Source organism: Pangasianodon hypophthalmus, chromosome 6 (assembly GCF_027358585.1).
Source record: "Pangasianodon hypophthalmus isolate fPanHyp1 chromosome 6, fPanHyp1.pri, whole genome shotgun sequence".
Classification (NCBI taxonomy): domain Eukaryota; kingdom Metazoa; phylum Chordata; class Actinopteri; order Siluriformes; family Pangasiidae; genus Pangasianodon; species Pangasianodon hypophthalmus.
In genome coordinates this window covers 5,297,195-5,304,061 of record NC_069715.1, presented here as the reverse complement: position 1 = coordinate 5,304,061, position 6,867 = coordinate 5,297,195, and positions in this window count along the sequence as shown.

The window sequence follows — 6,867 nt, the reverse complement described above, 5'->3', positions numbered from 1 at the left end:
GCAGTTCTGACAGTAGTTCCAGCTACAAGACAAATCAGAGGTTCATATTAATGTGCTCATTCCTATACGTTATTGTTTCTATAGTAAGAGCTCATTCATACGGATATGAATGGTGGAAGCACCAGATAAATAGATTTAAAAATGTGTATAATGGTGAAGTTTTCTGTAAGGAAATGTTTATTTAATATTTTTGAAGGAGTCTCCAGTGTCAGCACATTGTAACAGTCAGATTTTTGTGGTTTCACTTGACAAGCTGCATTTTTTTGTCATAACTTCAAGACAGAGAAAAAAGAGAGGCTGGTGAGGAAACAACATAAGTGATAATGTAGGTAATAACAGGATCTAACTTGTCTCGCGAACTTTCCACTACATACTATAATAAATTGTGGAATAAAACACTTCATGGCATGCTGTTAAAGCAAAATAATTAACTTCAGGGTGGTGACAGTAACTTCACTTCATATCGGACCACATCACATCACCCTGCCATTGATTGTTTTTCTATAACAGCATGTGCCCAAGTGTTTTATTACCATTTGACTATCATTTGATTCAGTTTATAAAGTTGCATAGATAGATAGATAGATAGCTTGATAGATAGATAGATAAATACATAGTTACATAGAAGGATATAACTATCACATAACATAATCATTCCAAATTGGATGCCGGAGCATCTTCTTTTGCATATTACTCATTTTCTGTTACATAATACAGAGTGCTTGCTCACGCATTCACACATGCACATTCACACACACACACACAAGCACACACACGCACACACATATACAGCAAATGGAACATTCATTCCATTGTTATTTTTTATTGGCTTTTATAAAAGGCTTATATAGGCCTTTCCTTCATTAAAGAATGGATAATGTAGTGTTTGAGTTACTGCAGTCATGTGTCTGTCAGTGCTTTAGTAATAAGAGCTTAACTAAAAGAAACAACAACAATAACAACAGAGGCAGCGTTAGTAGGTGCCTAACAAGTGCTAAGACTAACAGATATAAGAGTAATACGTAAGACTAACACATGTAAGAGTAAAACGTAGCTGTAACATGTTAGAGTAGCACATAAAACAATAACACTTAAGAGTAACATTAGAGTATTTCATATAACAGTAACACATAAGAGTAACACATAATGGTAACACGTAAGAGTAACTCATAAGTAGCACATGTAACAGTAACACAAAAGAGTAACACATGTAATGTTAACACATAAGAGTAGCACATGTAACAGTAACATGTAAGAGTAACAGGTAAAAATAAAACATGTAACTGTAACACGCAAGAGTAACACATGTAACAGTAACACTTGTAAGAGTAACATGGAATAATAACACTTGTAACAGTAACCCAGTAACATGTAATAGTAACACATGTAAAAGTATTACTAGTGACACTTGTAACAGTAACATGTAATGGTAACACATGTAAGAGTAAAACATGTAACTGTAACATGCAAGAGTAACACAGGTAACAGTAATACTTGTAAGAGTAACATGTATTAGTAATACATATAAGAGTAACACATGCAAGACTTTTAGCCTACTTAGGAGTAATTTCACTTGTTAACCTTCATTTTCTTTTAAAAGCTCATTTTATGAAAACTGTTTAACTATTATTTGGAATACATATACTGTATGTTATAGAAGTCCTTTACTGAAAATGATGGATAAGGTCTGATCAGAGATCCAGCTATAAAACCATTTAAATGCAGTTGTTGGGCTTGTACAGTACGGTGCACAAGTCTTAGTCTCTGGCAGCGGATGCAAGTGCAGATTTTTATTGCATAAAGTGCAAAACAAACAACAAAAACAGTGAAAACAAGAACCATACATGTAAACAATGGATACAAGGATAAAACATGCAGACTATGAGTGAGGCTGCAGCCCACACGATAACACACGCACACACAACACTACAAAATCTTGACAGTGAGGTGCTGAGAAACTAGAACTTATATAGAGGTGCTAATCAGGGTGAAATGAGGCAAAGGTGATAGTGGTTAGGACATGTGACATGCTGGGGCTGATGGGTAGTGTAGTTCAGCACCCTTTCACACTACCATGACAGTCTCCCATTTTTTTTATACATAGTTTTGTCTTAAATGTTCATTTTTATGATTTCTGCATTATGTATTCAGTCGAAAAAAGTAAAATAATAATAATAATAATAAAAAAAAAAGATTTCCTAACATTACTTTTCCAAAAAAAGGTACGTTATTGAAGAATGTTTGTTGTCAGTAAAAAAAAAAAAAAAGTGACATATTATATAATAGACCTTTTTTTTTCATGAAAAAATCCCATAATGAAGCCTGTCAGGGATTACCTGCAAAAACAGATGCAAGTGTGACAGTCAGTGTCTCTAGAAGTACTGTGTCAGGTTCTCCAAGATGGTTAGAAAAACTTACCAGCCAGTTTCTTTATAAAACTGCACAAAGTGTGTCTGAGACTACTAATTTTATTATTTCTGAAGGCATCTTTGCTTTACAGCATTCATTTACGTGTGCCTAAGCCTTAGCTGTAAGTATTTTATTGTTGCACACCTCCCTCTAGTGGACCAAACAAATTTTAATTAAACTCAACTTTTGTTATTACACATATACACAGGGGTGAAAGATAATGTTTTTAAAGCTCAGATAGCCTTATCAGCTTCATTCCTACAACATGTGTAGACACCGAATTTCACAAAACCATTCATCACAAGCAAGTACTTTATCCAGGTCAGGGCTGCAGGGGATCTAGAAAGAATCCCGGGAACACTTGGTGTGAAGCAGGAATATACTCTGGATGGCAAGCCAGTTCATCACGAGGCACTCATGGGAAGCCCACATGGACAGGGAGAACACACTAACACTGTACACACAGTAAGTCCAGCTCAGGATTGAACCAGGGACCCTGGTGATACCTTCTGCACCACCGTACCACCCCATTTACCCAATCTGTGAAGAGCAGTAATATAGAATAATAATAATCAGTGATAATATGTATTATAATCTAGCCATGGGAGTTACAGTCCAGTGACTTCTGTGCCGGTCCCAAGCCCGGATAAATGAAGCTATGGGAAAGAGTAGTGGAAGCAAGGTTGAGGAAGTGGAAATTTGTGAGCAACAGTATGGCTTCATGCCCAGAAAGAGCACAACAGATGCAATTTTTGCTCTGAGAATTTTGATGGAGAAGTATAGGGATGGTCACTGTGTGTTTGTAGACTTGGAGAAGGCGTATGACAGGGTGCCAAGAATTGTGCTACTGTATGAGGAAGTCAGGAGTAGCAGAGAAGTATGTCAGAGTGGTGCAGGACATGTATGAGAGGAGCAGGACAGTGGTGAGGTGTGCTGTAGGTCAGACAGAGGAGTTCAAAGTGGATGTGGGACTGCATCAGGGATCGGATCTGAGCCCCTTCCTGTTTGCTATGGTGATGGACCAGTTGTCAGAGGAGGTCAGACAGGAGTCTCCTTGCACAATGATGTTTGCGGATGACATTGTGATCTGTAGTGAGAGCAGGGAGCAGGTGGAGGAAAACCTGGAGAGGTGGAGGTTTGCGCTGGAGAGAAGAGGAATGAAAGTCAGTCGTAGTAAGACTGAGTACATATGTGTGAATGAAAGGGAGGGAAGTGGAACAGTAAGATTACAGGGTGAAGAGGTGAAGAAGGTACAGGAGTTTAAGTACTTGGGGTCAACAGTCCAGAGTAATGGAGAGTGTGGGAAAGAGGTAAAGAAGCGAGTGCAGGCAGGTTGGAATGGGTGGAGAAAGGTGTCAGGCGTTCTGTGTGACAGTGGTGAGACCGGCCATGCTGTATGGTTTAGAGACAGTGGCACTGAGGAAGAGACAGGAGTCAGAGCTAGAGGTAGCAGAGCTGAAGATGTTGAGGTTCTCTTTGGGAGTGACAAGGTTAGACAGGATTAGGAACGAGTACATCAGAGGGACAGCTCATGTTGGACGTTTGGGGGACAAAGTTAGGGAGGCCAGATTAAGACAGTTTGGACATGTTCAGAGGAGGGAGAGTGAGTATACTGGTAGGAGAATGTTGGACATGGAGCTGCCAGGCAGGAGGCAAAGAGGAAGGCCAAAGAGGAGGTATATGGAGGTAATAAATGAGTATATGAAGCTAGTGGGTGCAAGTGTTGAGGATGCAGAAGATAGGGATAGGTGGAGAGTGATGATTCGCTGTGGCGACCCCTGAAGGGAAAAGAAGAAGAAGAAGTGATAATATGAATTATAAGTGACTAGGCACAAGAGACATTGCTGTAACTGTCAGCAGGTACTGCAGCATCCCAGTTCGAGTGCAGAATGTACAATCTGACAGAATTATACAGAAACACACATGGAGCACTCACTCACTTTCAGTAAGTGCTTTATCCTGATCTGGGTCATGGACGATCTGGCACCATACGCACATTTTCACACACTCATTCATATCTGGGGCATGTTTTTGGGAGGTTGGAGGAAACCAGAACACCCAGAGGAAACCACTACACACTACCAGCTGCACCACAAGGATCACAGCTAAGATAATAATAATAATAATAATAATAATAATAATAATAATAATAATGAGCAACAGATAATACTGGTTTAACAGGTTTAACAGGAGTCTAAATTTTTATATCCACCACCTGGCTTGAGGAACCGGTCATCCACCAGTCATCCCTATCTTTTGTGTTGAAAGTGGGGGAAGAGAGAGAGAGAGAGAGAGAGAGAGAGAGAGAGAGCATTTTGTATTGATTTTTCCAGGATGTTGATTTTCATTCATTTTAGATATTCATTATGGCTGTTAATGATTTTTGACACATTTGTAGAGAAAATACTATTAGCCTATTTAAAAGAAGTTACGAGAGTGAGTTTTGTGTGAGTCGTAGATCTGAATTATGGTGACGCAAAGGTTTTCGCCCCCGGTGAAGAGGTTTTGCCCATTCCTTCCCTGCAATGCCAAGCAACACACAAATGTCTTTGTCTTGGTCTCTCCCTTCTGCAGTGTGTCTGGTTCTTTGCTTTGTTCCTCTGTTTTTATAAGAATACTCATATTGTGTGTTTGCACCATTAGGTCCAAGGTCAGGATTACAGAAAGCCTTTGTTTATAGTGACTAGTCTGTCTGTTTAAAAAATAATAAATGTTTGATTAATAATCTAATTTCATACACTGTGTGTCTTACACTGTCCAAGGCACATGCAAAATTAAGCCACACACACACACGTATGTATGTGTGTGTATATATATATTGACACACACACACACACACACACACACACACATATATAGATAGATAGACAGATAGATGTTCATTTCTAGAGATGAACTCCACCTAACATTAAACTGCTTCTGCTTGTTCAGTTTCGTTTCACAAAGTAACCAAAAAATACCAAAATAAAAAGCACGACCACGACTTAATATCTCGTGATCATCTCGTTAAATCGTTAAATCGTTTGCACGAAACAAAAAGGGCGAAAAAATGTGTTCTTTTTTTTATTATTTCGAAAAGCGACGAAGACAGGAAATGCATATGTGTGGTGGGTGAATCAGTCGAATCGACTCAACAACATGAACCGACTCTTTCGGCTCTCCAGTGGCTCCACGCCAAACTTTCTAAAGCCACGCAAAGACTTTGACCTTAAAGTCCCCTCCTACCTGAAACACTTCACACAATTAAAATTATATGTGAAATGTTTCTGTTATGTTTAGTTGTTTTATTGCTAATTTGTTGCTTGGTGCTGTATAGCCTATTATTAGCCATTATATAGCCTACATTATTCCTGTGAGAAGTTAGCAGTTGTGTGTTTTCCTGACATCACAGGAGGACATTGTTATTGGTAGAGCAGTTATAATGGTGTTTCTTCTTCTTCTTCTTCTTCTTCTTCTTCTTCTGGCTGCTCCCATTAGGGGTCGCAACAGCGGATCACGCGTCTCCATCTCATTCTGTCTTCTGCATCTTCATCTGTCACACCAACTACCTGCATGTCCTCCCTCACCAGGTCCATAAACCTCCTCCTTGGTCTTCATCGTCTCCTCCTGCCTGGCAGTTCCTTCATCAGTACTGATTTTGTTAAACAATCTGGTTAAAAACTCCACTGCCATCTCTGCTAAACATCTCCATGCCTCCACTGCTATGTCATCTGGACCAACCACCTTTCCACTCTTCATCCTCTTCATAGCTGTCCTCTCTTCAGCCTTACTAATCCCCCGTACTTCCTGATTCACTATCTTCACGTCATCCAACCTTCTCTCTCTCTCATTTTCTTCATTCATCAGCTCCTCATAGTACTCCATCCACCTTCTCAACACACTCTCCTCGCTTTTCAGCACAGTTCCAACTGCATCCTTTATCACCCTAACCTGCAGCACATCCTTCCCAGCTCGGTCCCTCTGCCTGGCCAATGGGTACGTGTCCTTCTCTCTTTTCTTAGTGTCCAACGTCTCATATAGCTCGCCATACGCTTTTTCCTTAGCCTTTGCCACCCCTCTCTTCACCTTGTGCCACATCTCCTTGGCTAGTGAAGCTACGAGATGACAAGTGCGATGGTCTTGATGGTGGCATTACAATGAAAGGTGAAGTTTTGGAAGCTGATCTGTGCACAGATGAGGAGGTGAGAGCTGGAGAGACTAAAGGACTAAAGCGCCGCTGCATCGCCTTCTTTAGGTAGAGATGAAGTGAGGGTTAAATCCCACTGCACGGTTAACAGCAGGCAGTCAAATGGCATTGTGGGTAATGTAGGAAATTGCTAACCAAAGTGAGAATAGTTTAAACCAAAAAAGTCAACTCAGAATTAAATCATAAAAGGAATCCTTTGTACAGTTTAAAACACATTGATTATAATGATTGATATGCAAGACATTCAGGGTGGATTTAATATTTAATTGTTC